Here is a 22382-nt window from a genome sequence, read left to right on the forward strand (position 1 = left end):
AGACGGACTGTAAATTGTGTGTGTGTGGGTGTCGAGGCGCTACTGTATGTAATGAGAGACAACCTCGCTGCCTGGGGATGTTGTGTAGGAGTGTGGGGCAGAGAGAGCATTAAAAAAAATTGTGTTTTTGTGATATTAACCGCTCGCCTCGATTTCATCCACCTCAGGGAGATTGTCGTGCATTTTCCAATGTTTAGATGAGCAAACGGGCTGCTATAAAAGATCAGCAGAGCATGCAGAAACCAATACCATCTCCTCCTCTAAGCTGGTTTTTAAAACGAGAAATCTGGCTGAAAGTATTGAAATGCATGTGTCATATCGAAGTTTTTGACTCTTAATAGGCATCCACTGAAATCTGAGTGAGAGTAAAGTCAACATTCGTTGCTCATTATGCTGTTAGGAGCATTGCCCCCAGACTGTGGAGGTGTTGCAAATCACAGATTTACTGACATTGGCCTGACTTTTCTAGTGATGGTGAATAACTTCAGCTTTGAACAGAATGTTTAACTTGTTTGAGTCGTAAGAGGAGAAAGAAGAAGGACTTCCATCTGATGATATTCAATCTGTAACTGAATGGAGAGTTACATAAAGGACAAGTATGTGAGATATCTACTGAATAGGCCGTTTAAAGGCCCCCTTGCACGACCGTTTTGGACGCCCCTCGGTTTGCCAGATATGAGAGTAGTTATCAGGTCAACAGGTGTTGCAGCGATGGAAGCGGTCAAGAGAAGTGGTTCAGATAGAAGTGATTGTACCCGACCTAAAAAGCCTCTGCATGTTTCTAATAAGCTCCACGAGCAGAAACGTGCTCAAACTAGGATCAATATTGGAGATGCTTTTGAAAAATGGAGAGAGGTTAGAACACAGAAAGGTTTACAGACCCATGCAGAGCTGGATAAACACTGAAGCTTCAGTGTCCACCACATGGTGACCTGTGTGAGCATCCACTCTAAAGAGGAGGGGGACAGCTCTCTAAAATGTGTTGAATTTAGACTGCAGTACCCATTTTAACCACTAGGTGTCAGAGTTACATATCGCTCCTTTAATGCATACACAGGCTTACTTGATGCCCTGATTGATCCTTTAAGCTATAAATGCAATGCTAATTGATAGCTCAGGTGCCATTACCTAGTTCTGTTTTGTAACAGAGCTAAACTACCTCCACAGATGCTAAACATCCAATGCTGTAAAATAGATTATTTATGTCCCTAAACTAAACTCTGTAGCAGAAAATAGGCCATTGTGGTCGACACTGTACACCCAAGGCTGCACACTGACTTGGCTTTTGGATAATTCTCATTCAGGATGTAAAAAAAGCAAAAACAACCATGACCTTTCTTCAGCTGGATCTCAGATTTAATCACTTAATGAATGAAACTTGAATCACCTTGAGTTCAAACCTGTTCCACAGAAACGTAGAAGCTGAAATGTTTTATTTATTTTTTATTTATCCTTTATTTTAGGAGGGAGGACCCACTGAGACTGAGGTCAATATAAACATATTAACAGTTAACAATAGTAGCATCGAGACACCGAAAGACATATTCACTCATGTAAACCATGTCCATTTAAATGAAGTCACATTGTGAAACAGTTGCAATTTCCTTCCTGAGGTAGTTTGGACACTAGGTCTTTAAAAACGCTGAGAGAGGGCAACTTAGCTGTGTCATTGAATTGAGATTCTTTGTACTGTTAAGATGCTTCCTATTATGCACACGATATTTGACATAGTTCACATAGGGTTTGGCTTTTGATTGGCTTAGAGCTGTCATGTTGCATCACAGTGGAGTCTCTGAGTGCCTGTATTCAGTGTTGCCCCTGGTGAATTGGCACAGGTGGGCATATCAGTCGTTTCACACAATGCGGTGTGTGACAGGAGGTCGGAGCACGGCGTGGTGATAATGGCTCACTAAAACCTGCATCATCGGCGTCTCACTCCCCCCCCCCCCCCCCCGAAAAGCCAGGTCCCCCCTCCCCCCTTTCTTTTCCAAAGAGGAGAGAACACAGAATGACTCTCCTTCCTTCAAACGCAGCCGCTTAGGGCGCTGTAATTTGCCACTGAGAAGCCGAAACATGAGGTGTCTTTCTTTTGAGGCATTGATTCCTGTTGGCCTGAGCCTTTTTTAAGAAGGGAACAAGAGGAGCTTTTTGTTGTACATGAAACAACAAAACATCTGGTACATTTTCGGGGGCATTTTTCCTTCAGATAGATGTTGTAATGCTTGCGTGTGCACGAGTGTGTCTGCTGAGTGAAGCTGCTCATCCGTGCATGCATTGTGCGCCCAGCGGTGCCGTGCTACGCTCTGTAATAACCCGCCACGAGGCAGGGGGAGAGGAAGAAGAAGCGGGCAACCTCTATAGGAGGTGAGGGAAGGATGCTGGGGCTAACCAAGCTGCTGCTGCAGATCAAACAGGCGTGATGGCTTTGGCAGACGGGGAGGAAACTGAAGGCATTAACACAAGCGGGGAGAAAAGAACCTTAAAGGAGCATCGCAGCAATCTCAACATGTTTGGCTCATTTCCCTCAGCATAGATCTATTTCACAACGTCCCAGACCATTTCCCCACTCGGGGATGCTCGGCCTTGTGTGATCTCTCGGCGTGTCAGGATGCGTAGTGTGATCAAGGCCCCCCTCTTAAGTCAGCCTAATTTGTATAATTGAAAACAGTCGTCTGATGTGCAGGTTCAAAGGTAGGGCAGGCGGTGGCGGCGGCGGCACCAAGATGTAACCGGCTGATACATAAAATTATCACCTTGGTTTAGTTCAGCCCAAGAGTCCACTTCAAATGTTTTATGCAGTCCTTCAAAAATAGATCATTACAAGCACAGAATGTTGTTTTTTTGGCTGGAAACAGATTTGTACTCTGAAGTCAATTCTGATATTTTCTGCAGTGTAAGTTCCTTCACTCTCGGACTTCAGAGGTATTTTAAAGAGCCCATATTCTGCCCTTTTTGGGGTTTGTATATTTAATCTATGTTCCTACTTTTGTATGTTCACAATAGCTAAAGTTCTTAAAAAGTGTCTGTTTTCATGTACTGCTCCTCCTTGCTCCCTCTCCGCTCTGAGTCCGTCAGCTACACTCTGTTGAGCCCACACTGTTAGACCCCACGAGGGCCAAGTCTGCTCTGATTGGTCTGCCGATCCGCTCTGTCGTTATTGGTCAGTTGCTCAGCACGCTTCTCGGAAATGTCCCGCCTCTTTTACCATGTTGGGAATGCAGCCAAATTTTCATCCCAATCAGTAAAAAAATGTGTTTAAAGGAGGATTTAATTCAGTAAATATTTGACATATTGGACCTTTTATGTACTGTAGGTCCAATAGCAGTGTCAGCTCATGAAAGTGCAGTAGCAAAAACTTGGAGGAAGATGTATCCTGTTTCCTCTCTCGCCATACATCTTCATTTTGAGCCCAGATTTGAGTCATCTGGCCATAGATGTGTTCAAACAGTGTGGTTGTATAACTTTGGAAGGGACTGATTATGAAATATAAAAATAGATGAAAAAAAAGGATTCACTGGAGTGGAGCTTTAGGAACGTACTGTCGAGAATCAGATATAGATTATTATCGAGCTGCAGTTTTATTTGTCTCTTGACATTTCTTCGAGGTGTATTTTGGAGTTACAGTTTTTCCGAGACAAAAAAAAAAAAATGTCTCGCTTTAGAACAAGAAGTCTTATTTTTCTCTCTCTGCCAGACACAATGATTTCAACTCAACTTATCGGGGCGACTTTGCTCCCCAGTTATCAAAAACCACTGCCTGATAAGAAAGAAAGACAAACCTCGTTTTCAACAAAACCCAGAGACATCGTTTTTTGTTTTCACACATTATTGCTGCACTTCGATGGAGTCATGTGTCAAGCGGCTTCGCTGATATGGTGGCAGAAACAGGGTGGTCCTGTGGCTGAGTGATTGAGTGGAGCAGCTGTCAGCGAGGATGGGTTTGATTCCCCTCATGGGCCACCGTAGCTGAAGATGGTCTGCTGTACAGCTGTCACACTTTTCACACTTAAATATAATATAAATCAAGTATCTCCTCTGAAAATAACTCTGTGAGTCATGACTGTCTACAATGGGTGTAACACCCGAGTCCCACTGTCTGTGATGTTTTCAGAGTTTCAGAGTCCTATCTTCACTTTGTTTACATCGCCCGGATGGCCGGCTGACTCCTCCCCTCGTGTATAAAAGTTGTTTAATTGAGGGACTAGAGAAAAGAAGAATAACATACTGTACTCACTGCTTAACTGTGTTTCTAGATCACGCTCATTTCAGGTAAATTTACATGCAGTGTGAAGATACGAGCATAATAAAGATCACTAGCATTAGCATGCTAACACAACAATGCAGCGCCAGTTGTTTTGGTTTCATGCTGGTACTCAAGGGCGACATCTGCTGGATCAAAAAATCACATATAAAGCCTTTAAGCTTAGATATGATGCTAGTTCAATTCAAAATATAGATACTTGATTTGATACCACAACAATAAAAATAGAAGTCTAAGACCCCACATCCATTCATTTTATTTAACGCTTTTCCAGTTTGGGGTCACAGGGGGGCTGGAGCCAATCCCAGCTGTCATTGGACGAGAGGCGGGGTTACACCCTGGACTGATCGTCTGTCAATCACAGGGCTGACATATAGAGACAACCAGCCACACTCACATTCACACCTACGGGTAATTTAAAGTCAATTAGCCTAACGAGCATCTTTGGACCAATGAATGCACAGGAAGTAAAAAAAAAAAAAAAAAAAAAAAAAAAGGTAGAAACTGAAACACTTTAAATTCATAAAGTAACCATTACAGACAGATTCCACATGAATCACCATCTGGAGGACTTAAAAATTGTCCATCCAGGGCCTGTTTGAAAAAAAAAAATGGCCAAGCCTTTGTTTTTGTTTGTATACAGTGTGTGTGTGTGTGTGTGTGTGTGTGTGTGTGTGTGTGTGTGTGTGTGTGTGTGTGTGTGTGTGTGTGTGTGTGCGCGGCCTCTGGGCACGTTGTGATGCCGTTTTGGACGCCTGCCCTCGTTCTGATGTCCCTATCGACTCCCTGGCCTACATGTCCGAGCATAGGCCGGTTTTCCAACAGCAGGTCGATACAGACGCAGCGCTGAGGGGACAGCCCGAGGCTTACACGCTCACACACACACACACACACACACACACACACACACACACACACACACACACACACACACACATGCTTGCACTCAAACACTTACAAGCATGGAAACACAATATAGTATCCCTCATGGTTCAAACAGTGCACATGTTCCTAGAAACACCAGCGGGGTAGACGAGGGATTAATGTGTATCCGGGCGGGTGTGTTCCAGCGTGTTCTGACGGGATTTCCAGATTAGTGCGCTTTCATCCAGACGTGTGATACCGTCAGTTTAAAAAAAACTGAAGCATGTTATTTTTTAACGTCCAGCCTGTGAAGCAGTACTTTCTGGAAATCTAGTTCCTGAGTGTAAAATAAAATACACACTTTCTGCGGGAGCTTTGTGGAGGAGGGCAGATGTGGTAGCTTATAGATTTAAAGCAGTTAGAATGGATTCATAGAGTGACCCAGGGTCCTGGTTCAGAGGAACATCCATTTACCTGTATGCAAACTTCTTTAATGTGTTGACTGTGGAGCTCTGAGGAGGCATTAGCAAACACAAACCACTGAATGTAGCAACATGTTTGCAGAGCAACGATGGCTTTGGGACACAATGAATAGAATCTACTTCAGACACTAAACAGAATCACCTCAACCAAGATAAAACAGAGGATCATGACTCTAAAACCAACCGTCACTATGAATATACATACATGTATATATATATTATTGAATTTAAATGATCAATATACGCACACTTATTTATGTAAATACTGTAATTGACATCTTAATTGACCCATCTGTCACATAACTGCATTTTACTTATCATGTTACTTCAGCATCTTTTGCATTGTTTCATATTTATGTAAATATTAGTCTTTTCTTATTATGTTATTGTTGATATTTAATGTTGTACCTGTACATAAGAGAGCACAGTTCACCAAAGTTAAATTCCTTGTGTGTGTAAGCATACCTGGACAATAAATCTGATTCTGATTCTGATCACAAGTGGTTAGAGCTACTGTGTCTCTCACTCAGTTTTTTTTAAAGCCTTACATTTTGACCACTGCAAGGTTTTTTTTTTTGGTTCCCAAGATGCCCATATTTGGATGAGAAGATGGACACACTGAGCTCAATCTGAATCCTGTTTGTTAAGTTGGCATGGTAGTGACTTTCCAATCACAGATGGCACCGCCCTTAATTATATTAATTAATTAAACACGTCTCTGTCGTCCATTTTGCCCCAAAATAGGTCCATAAGAGATAAGATAAGACATACAACTGAGACCATAAACCATGATGACATCACTATGACATCATCAGGGTTTAGAGATGACTTAATAACAAACATTTTTCACACTCATGATATTCCTCCCGGCGTGTGCAGAAGTGCCCACAGTGCGAGGAGGAGAAGAGAAGAGAAGAGAAGAGAAGAGAAGAGCTCCTTTAACTGCAGAATTATCGACACTCACAAACCATTTCCTTAAATCTGAGCTGCCCGGCTTTGAGGAGAATCAAATCCAGACTGATGATGAGATTAGAGCTGCTTGTTCTTCTTCTCTCCTCCTGCGTTTGTCTCTCTCTCTCTCTCTCTCTCTCTCTCCAGACTCCCCCATCCCTCCTCCCTTTTCCTCTCTCTCCTCACCCTAACAGCTACAGCAGTTATTACTACTTAAAGTACTGCACTTGCTGACAGGGAGGTTCGGGGTTTTCTATGTGTGTGTGTTTGTGTGTGTGTACTCCATATGTGTGTGTGTGCGTGTGTGTGTGTGTGTTTCTGCTGTGTGTGTGTGTGCTGTAAAACACTGGTCTGATGGCTCTCTTGGGTATTTTCAGAAGCTGCAAGTCGCTTCTCTAAAGTTCAAGCAATTACATTTTCCGACCGGGTGCCATTTGCCAAACAGTCTCTGTGTGTGTGTGTGTGTGTGTGTGTGTGTGTGTGTGTGTGTGTGTGTGTGTGTGTGTGTGTGTGTGTGTGTGTGTGTGTGTGTGTGTGTGTGTGTGTGTGTGTGAGTGTGTGTGTGAGTGTGTGTTTGCTCATATGAGCATCTGTGTTTGTTTATTACGTGTATATGTTTCCCTTTTAAAGTCATATAGTGTACCTTCATATGTAAAGATTGTGAGTCAGGTGGAGGAAACAGAGCTGCAGAAGGTGTGACTCATTTTGTGTTTTTCTTTTCTTGGTGATAATTTAAATAAATATGCACGTCGTACACAATGAAGAGGTTAGATCTTTACAGTCGACTCACTCGCTGTTTATGTAGCTTGGAAAAGACAGCTTGTGTTAAATCTATTACAGACTCTTAGGGAGTGGACTGAGATGTTAAATGAGCTAAAGTAACCATGAAGGCACCAGTGGACCTGTGTCTAAATTCACTGATATGTGAGACTTCTTCAAAGAAATAACTAAAAAAAAAAGTCTGTTACAAACTCCTAAAAAGGTGACTTTACTTCTTCAAGTTCCTGTTTTTTACCACCAAAATAAATAACCAACAAATGTAGGCGATATCGATGCACAAACCCGGATTAGAGCTCAGAAGATTTTGACATATTTAGAACCTTTTGCTTGTTCATTCTTGAAATCCTTGAGAGTCTATTAACTCGGTTGAGCGGCTGTTTTAACTGACACAAAGATATGGATACATCGTGCCACTAAAAAGTCCCTCCTGGGGTCTTTTAAAAAAGCCAGCTCTGTTACCGGCCAGACTGGGCGGAGTGATGTGGATCTCAAACAGCTGTAAAGAGCAGGTTTCAGATGCTCTGGGGTCAGTGTTCTGAGCGCGGGGCCCGAGTGATGTGTTTGGCATGCTCGCAGTTAGATGTGGACATGACCGGAATGTGTCTGAGCTGCAGGTTTTGTGTCGGCCCGTGGTGTAGAATTACAGACGAGGAATCGCACCGATGTGTTGCTGTTAAAAGGCCAACCTCGGATTGTTTTGGAATCGAAGCTGCCAAATGGCGATATTTTAGTTTTACCGTCTCTGTGGAGATATTTTGAGAAAATAACAAAGAGGACGGCGTCTGAGGTTGAAGGCTGTTCTGGGATCGGGTTGTAGCATGAAGTCCTGCATACAGCACCTTTAAAAGGATGCTTCACCCATTAGCATTAATCTTTGTATCATGAGAAACCTGGTAGTGTTTTTGAATGGTCGTGCATCCGCCCTCATTTTCGCCCTCATAAATCTTTGTATTTCTGAGTCTGAAAAGGAGCTTCCAGTGGTTAGCGGGGTGAAACTACAACGTTAGTTCCTCATATTTTCGACCACTGAAGCTACAGACCAATCACAGATCAGTGGGCGGGAACTCACTCCCAGAATCCAAACTCAACGTCCGCCATATTGAAACTGTAATGATCGAATTTCCCTCTGGGATTAAAAAAGTATTTCTGACCCTAAATCGGACCTTAGTGGGAGTGGCCTGCGGTGCTGTGCATTCTGGGATTTGTTGTCTTTCATCCACATGAGCCAAAAGAAACACTGTCTGTCTTTTCTCGTCCAAGAAGGCACCAACTTCAAAATGTATTTCACATTTCTACATATATGACCCAATGTCAGTACAGATTCATGTTTCAACGGGTGAAGTATCCCTTTAATGTCTCTGTAAGTCTAGATCATGCCGATGAAGCAGATTTCTGCTAAATGCAAATCTAGCGTTTTTAGCATTTTTTTTGTAAGATGCCTTTTACTTTGCCTTTCAATGAAGCTATGCTAGCTGTTTCCCCTGGAGCGTGCCTATGTTCCCACATTTACTTTTTCATAAATTTGTATCAGATTTTTTTCCCCCTTTCTCCCAATTTGGTAGCCAATTACACCCAACCTATTATCCAGTAGCAATGGACTACAGATGGAATGAAGATTTCAGCTAAATCTGGTGCGCCCATCTCTTTGTTTAATGCAAATATTTAATGTAAGTGCACTTTGTCCTTTCAAATAAACAAACTAAACTAAGTAGCACAGAGGCCTCGCATTGACTAGCGAGTGCATCAATACCTCTGGAAAGCCGGGTTGGAATTTGGGAACATAGGGCTGATCCTGTTTCCCCTTTGCTTCAGTCTTTGTGCTAAGCTAATACCACTCTGGATCCATCTACATACACACAGAGGAAATATTCCTGTGTGCATATTGACTGATTTTCCAGTTAATGTGGGTGCTTCAAAGCAAACAAGTGGTTACTTTGTTCCTGTCAGATGTTTGTGTTTCTTCCTGCAGAAGAGGAGCTTTAGCCAGTTAGCTCTGCAGGAGGGGAGTTCAGCGTTTTCCGCGACGGTCTGCTTGAGCTGACTAGTGGTTGGGGAGATTCAGAGCTGGATCTGCCAGGGCTGTTAAGTTTTAAGGGGTTGGTGTGTGTGTAGTGTGTGTGTGTGTGTGTGTGGTTTGGTGTGGTGTGGTGTGTGTGTGTGTGGCGTGTCAGCGAGCAGAATGGGGCTGCCATAGGCCTGACAGGATGACAGCTGTCACCAAGGAAATAGAGAGAGGAAGAGGAGGAGAGACACCGCCTCAAGGGAACACACACACTCTCTCTCTCTTTCAGACAAGGCCTGGAAGTTGTGTGTGTGTGTGTGTGTGTGTGTGTGTGTGTGTGTGTGTGTGTGTGTGTGTGTGTGTGTGTGTGTGTGTGTGTGTGTGTGTGTGTGTGTGTTTTAGCATGTCTGTGTGTGCAGTCATGTTTGTTTGCGAGCAGGAGAAAAGCTACAACGGGAACATAATTGGTTTGTGTTTCGGTAATGTACACACTTATCTTCACATCAGCAATTACAGTGTGTGTGTTGAATAGGAACAAAGGGACGCTGTTGGTATGTGTTACAAGGTGTGTGTGTGTGTGTGTGTGTGTGTGTGTGTACATGCTTCCCCCTGTGTATGTGTGTGTGTGTGTTCTTTGTATTGAGTTTGGTCTGCTTCATTAGTTTATATTGTAAAATCGATGTTGCCCATTGTGGTACGACCTGTTCGCTGATACGGTGCCGTGTTTTGGTGTGTGTGTGTGTGAGTGTGTGTGTGTGTGTGTGTGTGTGTGTGTGTGAGTGAGTGCCCAGTAATAGTGACCCTGGGGAGAGAGTCAGACATGGGGGGAGGAGCCCCCTAAGTGACCTGGAAAGCAGACCCATCCATCAACTCTCTCTCCCCCCCTCAATCCTTTCGTTCCCTCTCTTGTTGTCTTTTTTTTTCTCTCTTCTCTCTATCAGCAATCACTGCTCTTAAAGCTACACCTGTGTGTGTGTGTGTGTGTGTGTGTGTGTGTGTGTGTGTGTGTGTGTGAGTGTGAGTGTGTGTGTGTGAACATTTCTGAGATGCCTCTACCTCCACTTGCCGGAGCGGGGGGGGGGGGGTTATGTGTGTTTAACCCGGGCTGGCCGGCCCCGCTAAGCCTAATGGTCTCTGTAAAAAAAAGAGGGAGAGTGAGGTGGAGTGAAACCGGAGAGGACAGCGGACTAAAGAGTGAAGACGGGGGGGGAGGGGGGGGGGGGGGGATGAGGGGATGCTAACGGAGGAATACAGACTCTAGTGAGGCGGAGGAGAAAAACTTAGTGTGGAGCAAACACACCTCAGCTATACTTCTTCAAACCAAACTTTTTCTGCACCTGAAATCACATTAACACCCCGAGTTCTAACGTTTAAATTCTTACTTTTAGTGGACATGGCGTGCATGGCGCTCCAACAGGAAACTTCATTTGCACACGCTTGCGTCGCATGCTTAACTATTTATTTTTGGGCTTCTTGTGCCTTTAATGGAGAGATAGGACAGTGGACAGAGCCGGAAACCAGGAAGAGAGAGAGGGTAGGGAATGACATGTGGGGAAAAAGGAGCAACAGGCCGGACTCGAACCCGGGCCGCCATAGCCTCCACACATGGGGCGCGCGCACCAACCACTGAGCCGCCAGCGCCCCGCGTCGCATGCTTTTTAGGTCAGGCTGTGTAGGACGTCTTGACACCTAGCGTTTGAAAAGTGCTCGCTGTAAACTGAGAAGAAAAGTGCTGCTCGCCTGTCCTGTCGCTATGACAACGGCCTGTTGACCTGTTTAATATTTGAGATCGTTTATGACCCGATCAGACACGGAGCAAAGGAATGTAAACTCTCGATATCAAGAAGTGGGAGCAGATGGTTTGTTTTGGAGCAAAAGTAAGATTTCTACAGGAGTTCAGTTTACATGTTAACAACATAATCTGTTGAGTCAGTCAGTGAGTCATGACATTTACACAGTTTATCCATCGTTTTGTCATCGCTCCGTAAATGAAATGTAAAAGGTTCATTGACCGTCACATTCTCTGTTAAGTGACTCATTGTTTCAACACTTGGAATAAAAAAGAAGAAGAAGAAAATCCATCTTAAAGAATTACTGGACCGACTGTTTGTAATAGAGTTCAGTGCAGCTCAGATATATGTGTATTTAAACAACTTGTTCTGTAAACAAACCTCCAGAGAGAGAGAGATAGAGAGAGAGAGTAGAGAGAGAGAGAGAGAGAGAGAGAGTAGAGATGATTTTATCTGGAGACAAATCCTGGAGCCAGCTCTGCAGACGGTGAATAATGAAGAAACTCCCAGGACACTGTGACAGCAGCCGGGCGGATTTCACCCGGATATGAGGACATTTTCTCATTCACAGCTGGAAGTCATACATTCAAATAAGAACTCATTTGAGGAACGGGGATACCTGGAGCTAAGAAAAAAAAAATCTTTGAGCTAGGATATTCAGTGACTAATTTAATATCTCTGCAATGGCCTTAAAAAAAAAAAAGTGTCACATCACGTATATTAAATCAAATCTGGAGGCTTGGGTTTGCACAGCATAGGGAGGGGAAGCTGCCTAGTTTTCTATGAAATATAGGTTCTCTTTGTGCTCCATTTGACCTCTGACCTTGTTTACACGCTTGCCGCCGAGCGTAGCTGCAATCATCTGGCAGCTTTAAGAAACAGAAAAGAAAGAATTTGAGACGAGGGAATAACAGATTTGTCACTGTGCATTATGGTGTTGTTGTTTTTTTTGGGTTTTTTTTTTCCTCCCCGCTGGAGAGAAATGTTACTTTGTTTTGCAAAATAATAAATGTCTGCAACCTCCAGCCTCGCTCAAATAGGATAAAATAGTGGAAACGTAAATCACGGTTAGGTGTCACAGCGCTCCATTCTGCTGCCGAGCTCAGGAGCAGCGGGGCTAATATTCTTTTAGAGCTGCGGAAAACATTGAAATCATTTACATACAGGTCTGATATCGGCCCTTTTGTAACTATTAATCCTGTTCTGTCAACATGATGTACTACAGGGGAATGGTGACTATACTTTTAATGATTTCTTTGGATAAATGTAAAAGTATTAAAGCCATTTAAAGTGCATATTTTCTAGAGATCGACCGATTTATCAACCAGCCGATATTAGCATATTGAGTGACTATCAGTATCGGCTATTTTTTTTGCAGATATGTGCCGATATTACTCGATTTTTTCACCAGTCAGATGGCATTTCATTTGAGTTTCATTGCGTTACACCAGCAGTTCTCTTTCACCAGCAGAGGGCGCTATATGGATTACAACAAGCATCATCACTCTCCAGTTACTTTCCAGTTGAGTGGCCATCTCGTCTTTGTTATAAATCTTTTCCACAAGTGTTTGAAAACTGCATTTGAGGGATCAGCACAATAAATGTGTTTATCTATCTCTGCAGATCGAACATAGATCTAAGAAAGATATCGGGCCGATATATCGGGATCAGATTTTTTTCTCTCCCCAATATCGGTATCGGCCCCAAGAATCCCGTATCAGTCGGGCCCTGATGTTTTCCGACCAGGTGAGGTCAAATAATGTCAGAGCTAGCTGGGAAGATACCAATCAAAATCAGGATCACGTCTCGTTCTCCCAGCTTGCGAGGAGGTGTAACACTCTGCAGACAAGCAGGGGTTAAAAAGAGATGATTAATCAGGGGTGGGGGGGTGGGGGGGGGGGTGTTGTGTGTGGGTGCAAATGCATCTGTGTGTTAGCAGGAGGGTGAATCGGGGTCTGGTATCCAAGCGGCAAGGTAATGAGTGGAGCCACAGTGTGTGCAGACCTCTAGCCTCTGCAGTGGAGAGGAGGGGGGGGGGGGCACGGGGGGCATGAGTGGAATACAGAGAGATGCTGTTTCTCCCCGCTGATGGGCTCCGTTGGTTATGGATGAAACGGACCTCGGCCTCTTTTTTCAGAAGCAGCTGAAGCAATGCATTGTGGGGCAGCTGGGTTTATTTCTCCCATCAGCACGAAGGATGTTGTCTTGATCTGATTTTTTTAAAATGGAGAATTTGATGATGTGGATACTAGAACCCTAGAATACAACTGCGTCGATGTTATGATTTACATTTCAGAGACAGTCTGTGTAGTTAGCGTTAGCGTTAGCATCCATGGGGTGAAAATGTTGGAAAAGCTAGCTGCTCATTTACGTTTCTTTTTTTAAAGAGAGCTGATGTGTTCCGACATGAAGTGTGTCCTCTAAAAGATGTTTTATTTGAGGTTTTATTTTGAATATTTACCAAAAGGTGCACGCTGCTAGCTGCCATTAGTTTACCTTTGATTAGTTCCTTCTGCTTTAGTCCTTTTTAATCTGTTTTCATCGCTCTTTTTTCTTTATTGGAAACAGACTTTCATCAGTCTAGCTATTCAAGGACACTCATATCAGACTTCAGAAAGTGTGATTTCTGTATTTCTACCTAAATCCTGCTTTACCTCGATTCTAATCAGCCCATAGAGTGTTAGACAGCTTGATTGCGCTGAAACATGTCTGAATAGGGCAATCAAACTGCCACTTACTTCTTTCGAGGTTGTTCAACAACCTGCTAATGTATGGATCAATACGAGGAGTCAGTCAGAGTGTGTGTGTGGTTGGGCTTCTGTGCAAACGAGTGGCTCGTATGTCTACAGGATAATTGCGACCGAGCTGCGGGTGCATGTAAGGAATATATATATATACAAGAGCTGTGGAATAAAACAAAGAGAATACGATACGTCAAGATGAAAGCTGGAGAAAAAAAGGTTGCAAAGAAAAGATGTCAGTGCCCCGCAGCACCATCCTACTCGTTTATCATGAGTCAGGGCTTTTTTTTTTTAAAAGAGACGGTGTGATTCAGTCGGAGCCGGAGAACAGGTCAACCCAGGTGATTACTTGCTATTCACAGCAGCGCGGGTCAGGCAGGAAGTTTGAGTTCACGGCAGCGAGGAGACGGGCGAGAGGAGAGAACGCGGCGTTATTAACTCCCCCCTGCCTGTTCTGATCTGTTCCCACTTGACATTAGCCGGAGAAAATGACATGCTTTTAACAGTGGCTGCTCGTATAAGAGGGTTACCTCTGTCGTTTAGAAAGCGAGTGCTGGTGGGAGCCGACAGGAGCCCCCCCCCCCCCCCCCCCGTTCTCGAGAATAACCCGGTGGAAAGGGAAGAAGTGAGGGATGAGAGAGAGAGGAAGAAGTGGTGTTTTTTTCTGTCTCCATGCAAAACAGACGTTTGGTATTTTAAAAAAAGAACTAAAAGGTGTCTTTTCCCAGCAGCATGCATTCATCAGTATCTCACTGTCTTTAAATAACCTAAATTAACCCTAAATCCACCTTGTCAGCACTTCCACTGACGAGCTAATTGATTCCAGTAACCCCTGAAGCTAACGCTAATTCTAATCGTGAAGCTGCAGCACCAGGTGAAGCATTTTAACTTCACTGTGCAGAAAAATCCTGACAGGTTGATGTCCATCGGTTGTAAAAAAAAAAAAGAAAGATTGTATTTGATATCAACCTGCAATCTGTTAGGGCCTTTTGGAAGCCTCTGTTTACCTTTTGATAACGCGTAAATATCTGTTGTTTTCCCCAAGATCTCGACTTCTTTACCTCATGATCTCGATCTTGAGAAATTCACTTCTTACCGTTGGATAACCGGAGTTCTTATCTCAAGATGACAACAACAACAATAGGTCGAGAAAACAACCAAAAACGTACTCTTTATCACAGGAAAAGGGAGCAAGCAAAATGTATGGCTGCATGTCCGCTTGTAAAGTTGTAGCGACTTGTAGATCACAGGAAGTCAGAATTTAAAAAATGTACATCAAGCTTTATTGAAGGATTATTTATAAAATCTCTAAAAATATGAAATAACAAAAAAGAGAAAAGGCTTTCTTTTCAGTCTACCTTTTATGCAAACAATTAAGTCGCCCCCTGCTGGTCATTAAAACAATGCAAGTTTTCGGCTTTGCATTGGCTTCAAAATTCTTCAAAAAGCGCTGTGTCCATCTCTTATATACAAAACATGGTCCAGTTTTCTAAGGACGAGGTCTCAGGTGGAATTTTGCACTTTGAATATATATCGTATCGCATCCTTTCGGGGAAACGTACCCGCTAATGAGGTTTTCTGACAGCAGAGTCTGTTAAATTTGAAGTAGTCCCAACCCCAAGACTCAAATCCTTTTCTTAAATTGCCCCCTTTCCCCTCATGTTTCCTCTTCTCGTATTCCCTGTACAAGTCTGAAGGTAGAAGAAGAACACCACTTCAATCAATCCCGGCGCCCTTAATTAGGCCTGGGCCTCACCTCGCCTGGCGTAATGATGGCGCGGCCACATGAAAAAACAGCTTCCTTTTGTTGTTTTCCCCCACCACTTCAAAAAGCTGTCTCTCCCCGCAGACCTCCCCACCATGATTTAGCAGCAGGTCTTTAGGTTTGTTTGTCCTCTGTTTTGTTTAGCCATTAAAGTTGTCACACTCTGTTTGGATCAAAGCGGGCTTCGGGAGCGGCGCAAATTAACGTCCTAAATATTAGTGGTGACACCTCGTTAATGGGATGTTATGTGTCAGAGGGGGAGGAGGGGGGTGGGGGGGGGCCGAGGGAGTGAGGTGAGGAGAGGGTTTTTTTTTTTTTATGTCCTGGACTTGAGTTCATATTTCTTTGGATGTGGAGCCCCGGAGGCAGTTTGCATTATAGTCTCGTTGTGCTTCCACTCGACGGAGGGTTAGTGTTTTTGCACTTGGCAGCGGCGGTTTGTAATTAGGAGCGCTGGCCCGGGTGCTGCGAGACGTTTTGCAGGTTGTCAGGCGGTGGGTGTGGTGGGGAGACGTGATTGACGGCGAGTGGGCACAGCGGTGGGCATTAACGGCGGCTGTGGTTGTGCCGTGATTGGCAGGCAGCTCTTTGTAAGTGCTTTTTCTGACCGGCGGACATTACAGCCTTTTTTTTTTATTTTATTTTTTTATGTTTCTCTGGGGTGCTTTCACACAACTAGAGCCAGTTAGTGTGTGTGTGTGTGTGTGTGTGTGTGTGAGTGTGTGTGTAACCACTATGATCCCCCTGAGGTGGGTGGTTTTCCTCTCCAAAAATCTTAAGGCGGGCGCACAGATGTTCTGACACACTTAACGGACCGATGGCTGTGTTTACCTACTCACACAAGTGTGTTTAAACTGGACCGCTCTCAAATCACTCCTGTGTGTGTGTTAGCAGTTAGCAGTTAGCAGCCGTACGATGAAGACGCTCACTAACGAGGAAGAGTTCCAGAGGTTTTTTTTTAATGAGACGTCCGTGGCCCCGTCTAACCTCATGCCGCTACACAACAACAATCACAACAACTCAGTGAACTCTGCGCTAACTTTATTCTGAAAGGTTGTCTTTGCTTCCCACATTTGCCTGGGCTCTGGGCGCTTGTTAGTATTATTGTCAAATTCCCTCACACACACACGCACACACACGCCCGTAGGCGCAGAAACACACACACAGATGCTCACAGCCAAATCAAATCTCAGCTGGCCACACTGACGTTGAAGGCTTTTGAATGCAGCTGTCGTTGGCTAGTCTCTCTGCACACACTCGCTAAGTCACCAAATACTCTTTGACAACAAATACCCCAAACGCACAGAGCTTTGAGGAGTGTGTGTGTGTGTGTTTGTGTGAAACGAAAGGCAGAGGGAAGGGGGGGGGGGGGGGAAGCAGTGACACAGCAGTTAGCATTAGCCTCCTTTGCCATTCCCCTCCACATGGCTGTCAGCCTGCTCTTAGCTTAGCGTCTTCATCTGCAGAGGATTAGCATGCAGCGCTAGCCGGCGGTATGAGCCGAGCCTCCCTCTCTGATTAGGCGCGATGCGTTTGAAGCCTCCGCGGGGAGAGGAGAGAGAGAGAGAGGACGCGGCGCACACACTCCGTCGCTCAGCATATCGGCTCATTGTATTAAGCGGTGTGTGTGCGGGATGTTAAGCAGATGTTTAGTGAATGCAGCTTAGTAGAGAGCGGAGGCTCGTTTTGAACGGCCTACACAGCAGCAGCAGCAGCAGCAGAAAAAAAGAGGCATTTACACAGAGCAGCACAGTGTCCACTTCAGGTCTGCATGATTGTACCACTAGTGCTACATAACTTGCACAGACACACCTGAATTATATCACACCAGTTCAGTGGTTTTCAAATGAAAACAAGTTGTTTTAACAGGAGCTCCTTCCTGCAGTGTTTTGCCACTTTGTGTGTCGGCTCTTGTTGCTTTCTATATACGGCCCAAAAGAATGTGGACACCTGAACTTTTAACACCCATATGTGGTCATTGAACGTCTCATTCCAAAACCATTAATCTGCAAGCTGCAGCAGCCTCACTTGTCGGGGAGTTTTTTTTTCCGGCAGGTTTTTTTGGAAACGTGTCTGCAGGGACTTTTCCAATTTCATCCTCACACCGAAAACTTTCTTCATGTTTCAGTTCATCCCAAAAAGTGTTTGGCAGGGTTGAGCTCAGGGTGCTGAAGTATTGCACATCATACTGATAACACCATTTAAGGGTTTCAAGCCTCTACGTATAGGGCGTTGAAACATCTTTACATAGGCTCTCTGACAGCCCTCCACTGGCAGCCCTGCAGCGTTTTTGCAAACTGGAAGGCTTCAAGAGAGCTGGCCAATCAGAAAAAAGTGGGAACGTAGGGAGGGCGGCCTTAAAGAGACAGTAGCTGAAACGGTCTTTTGAGCCCTAAATCTGAAAACATGAAAGATGAAAATGAGGATAATATGGGACCTTTAATGTTTTCTTAACCAGCTGGTTTTAGGTTTATCTTTGAGTCTCTTCACAAGCACCCTGGTTGTTTCGAGGCCCCTCCATCAGCTTTAAAGTATATCACAGAGCCTGATTAAAGTACACTTTAGCACCTGTTTCAAGGAACCCTCTGGTGGCTGCTTTAGGATAACAGGTACCCTGCAGAATCTGCTTCACATGTGGTCTGCCTGCCGATGTTTCTCTAACAGGAAGTCCTCGATATGAATGTATTGACACCTCTTATCCTGTGTCTCAGGATTAGTTGCATCCCTCAAGTGAATGAAAAAGGCTTCGAGCAAACACCTGATGCGGCTGACTGTAGGGATGATGGAAATGGAAATGAGTGTCTTCACACTTCAGGGGAGCATCAGAAGGTTTTCCCAGAAGTCTTTGCAGACCTTTCATTAGCGGGTGCTCATTACTGAAAATGTTGCTCTATGAAACAGGTCAACGTCTAAAACACACACAGAGAGGCTTAAGACACATTCACAACAAACTTTGAGTCAACGGGTCAAGTTATGGGACTTATACGAGGTCAACAGTTCTTGCATAATATTGACATGTCGAGATAATCTAATTATAAATCAGAGCTTCCAAGTTCAAAGCGTTTTTAAACAAGGCTTTAAATGTTCGCATTCAGGATGAAAGTGTGGCCTCAGATCAGTTCAAGTCATCTGATAATTCTTCAGTCTGTAATATCTTGTCCGTCGCCGCTCCGCTTGAAATGTAAAACGACACCAACAGCGTTCACAGCTCGCCGACGGATCTGATTCGATATGAACCTCAGGAGAAAGAGAGACTCTGAAGTGTGTACGACAGGAAAAGATGGAGGCACAGACGGAGGAGGGTGGGATGAACAGGGCGACGATTACAAAAAAAAAAAAAAGGTGAGAGGACTAGAGAGAGGCGGCGGGTGGCAGACAGTTCCCGCGGCACCCTTGGGTGGCGTTTCGCTCTGTTTGTGTGCGTCTGAGTGTGTGCGCCGCCGATGAGTAATGGCCTCTGACATGCCGCGTCTCTCTTGTCTCGTCCTCCATCCGTTTCATCATTACATGCCATCAATCTCGCCATCTCTCAATCTCCCTGTCAGCTCCCTCTGTTCCCTTTCTCTTTTTGCCTCCCCCCCCTCCCCCCTCACCCTCCTCAGTTTCCTCTTTAACCCAGACAGGCTTATTCTACATCGTCTGCAAAGTCCTTAGGGTGTTTAACTCCTCACCACTTCCTCTTCTTCTCCTTCTTCCTCTTCTTCTCACTGTGCTCTGTTTCTCACCTGAGCCCCAGTTTAATTTCACTGTGAGAGCGACTCCTGCACACACACTCAATCATTCCCTCACCCTGCAAACACACACACACACACACACACACACACACACACACAGTACAGGAGGTGCACGCACACACTCAAAAGGAGCTGTCAAGAGTAATGGTGTTTAGTGTAATTTACTGTACCGCCCGTTGTAGCCTCTGCTTTCTCAATAGGAATCATTATAGAGATTACATAATGGGGGTAATTTTTCTTCCGCCGTATATACAGCGCAGTGATGGCAGTACAAAGTGTTTTGGAGGGCAGGAGAAAACCCCGTTAGCTGTAGCTGAGAAGTAAATGGGTCCGGTGCAGCCTGGTCTAAATCAGCCCCCCCTTCCCTTTTCCTCTCTCCACAAATCCATGCCTATTACTCTTAACAAACCAGAATGGATCCGAGGTATTGATCCGTTGGCGAGGGAATGCTCTCTTTGTTCAAACACACACACACACATACACACATTGAAACCAAACCGGGGAGCGCCGTACACTTAGTGTTGATGCGGAAATTCTTACACCTTCGTACATGAAGTGGGAATGCACAGCCCTCTACTATTACAACAAAGGTATCCCTCCACCTTGAGGACCTCTATGATGATGCTTTAAAGTCTTCATATGTGATTTTTCACACTTAAATATATAAATCAAGTATCTCCTCTGAAAATAACTCTGTGAGTCATGACTGTCTACAATGGGTGTAACACCCGAGTCCCACTGTCTGTGATGTTTTCAGAGTTTTCAGAGTCCTATCTTCACTTTGTTTACATCGCCGGGACGGCCGGCTGACTCCTCCCCTCGTGTATAAAAGTTGTTTAATTGAAGGACTAGAGAAAAGAAGAATAACATACTGTACTCACTGCTTAACTGTGTTTCTAGATCACGCTCATTTCAGGTAAATTTACATGCAGTGTGAAGATACGAGCATAATAAAGATCGCTAGCATTAGCATGCTAACACAACAATGCAGCGCGAGTTGTTTTGGTTTCATGCTGGTGCTCAAGGGCGACATCTGCTGGATCAAGAAATAATCCCTTTAAAGGCCCCGGTTTAAAAGTAATCCAACACTCTTAACAGGGGATTTCCTGTAGGTTTTTTCTTTTACATCTGGTCCCAATTTTTCATACCTTGAGGTCACTTTTCCCTGAAAGACGACCTTGCAGCCACACAGCCACGTTTTGAGACTGTCGGTTGAAAAAAATCCCAACCTTTTTTTTTTTTTTAACTGTCAGTCAATTAGATCTCAAAGACTCCACCTTCTGTAGCTCGTTTTCTCTCTCGGAGTAAGGCAGCTGTAGTCATTTGATTCACAGCAGTTGTAACAGATTCCATTGGAGGGCCCAGAGGCGCTGAAAGAGATGGTATCAAACTGTAATGTGAGGCAGTTCTTCAGAAACCACTAGATTCCACTTTTTTTTTTTTTTAGATGTCAGTCGGAGGCAGAAGACTTGTTTGATTTAATATCGGCAGCAGACGCATGTTCAAAATACTCTGAAAGGTTTTGAATGAGCTTGTGCAGATTCTTGTCTTTATTGAGAATTCTGTTTTCCATCAAGTGAAAGTCAGAAGTGATCGTGTGTGTTGGTGTCCAAGGCTGAACGGCAACAGTTCACATTTGGTTTCCAGCTTTCTCTAACCACATAGCAAGGATTTAATCAGAGCAGAGACTTAAATTTTCCAATTTGTCCACAATCGTTAGCCTCAAAAGACCATGATGATTCAGTGAAACGACGACTTTCAACAATGTCGGGGTAAGGACTCTTAGGTTGTCATCGCCTCTTAAGTTCAATAAGTTATCATAGAGGTTGACATCTTTCCAGATTTGTGTTTGTAGTCATGATACCCAATCGTTTCTTAAAGGCTTTATTTGTGATTTTTCAGACTTAAATGTAGAAATCAAGTATATCCTCTGAAAATAACTCTGTGAGTCATGACTGTCTACAATGGGTGTAACACCCGAGTCCCACTGTCTGTGATGTTTTCAGAGTTTTCAGAGTCCTATCTTCACTTTGTTTACATCGCCAGGACGGCCGGCTGACTCCTCCCCTCGTGTATAAAAGTTGTTTAATTGAGGGACTAGAGAAAAGAAGAATAACATACTGTACTCACTGCTTAACTGTGTTTCTAGATCACGCTCATTTCAGGTAAATTTACATGCAGTGTGAAGATACGAGCATAATAAAGATCGCTAGCATTAGCATGCTAACACAACAATGCAGCGCGAGTTGTTTTGGTTTCATGCTGGTGCTCAAGGGCGACATCTGCTGGATCAAAAAATCACATATAAAGCCTTTAAGCTTAGATATGATGCTAGTTAAATTCAAAATATAGATACTTGATTTGATACCACAACAATAAAAATAGAAGTCCAAGGCTCCCTCCGCATATAAAGCCTTCAAATAAGGGAATCATCCACAGAAAATTCAACACTGAGTGTTTTCGCTTACAAGGATTGACCCAAGGTTAAAACCATTAGACCTTAAATGAATTCCATCCTGTCATGCATGCGTACTTCAAAGTTACAATGCAGAGCCAAGCGGAGTATCCGTAACAGAGGAAGTATTCGGTTTTGTGGGAAATCGAGGCATATGGAGCATAAATATTGTTTAATTTCCTGCTTACTCTCAGGAGTTGTAACCTCAATGCGGTCATGATGGCTGCAGGTTCTCCAGACCTGAAAGAGTTTTGCAGTCATCTGCAAAACACACATGTGGTGTACGTTAGCTTGTTTGTGACTCAAATGTCTTCGCTGCGGGGCAGCTGACATCATCACTACTTTTCAGATGTGTGTCCTGTTTTGTGCGGCAGAGTCTGGACAAGAATGGACAGAATGTAAAAATGCAACAACCTGTGAAAGTCGCTTATTAAAATGTAAGAGTCTTTTCATCGTCATTTGGACCTACCTACAAAAAAAAAAAGTCTTCAAATGTGCTTGTGGCCTAAGTGAGAATTCAATTTGCACATTTTTGAAAAGGGTGCATCAAGTAGTCA

General features: G+C 44.0%; 1 protein-coding gene and 1 long non-coding RNA gene across 25 annotated transcripts in view; both read left to right on the top strand.

Moving 5' to 3' along the window:
• Positions 1–22382, top strand: part of celf2 (cugbp, Elav-like family member 2) — a 218868-nt gene that overhangs the window by 85071 nt on the left and 111415 nt on the right. The gene's annotated exons all lie outside the window — the stretch shown is intronic.
• On the top strand, positions 8504–11535 carry LOC132956628 (uncharacterized). The gene is made up of 3 exons (XR_009666052.1): positions 8504–8648; positions 9123–9280; positions 9326–11535. It is a non-coding gene; the product is annotated as an uncharacterized LOC132956628 (long non-coding RNA).

The sequence above is a fragment of the Labrus mixtus genome, chromosome 22, assembly GCF_963584025.1.
Source record: "Labrus mixtus chromosome 22, fLabMix1.1, whole genome shotgun sequence".
Lineage (NCBI taxonomy): Eukaryota > Metazoa > Chordata > Actinopteri > Labriformes > Labridae > Labrus > Labrus mixtus.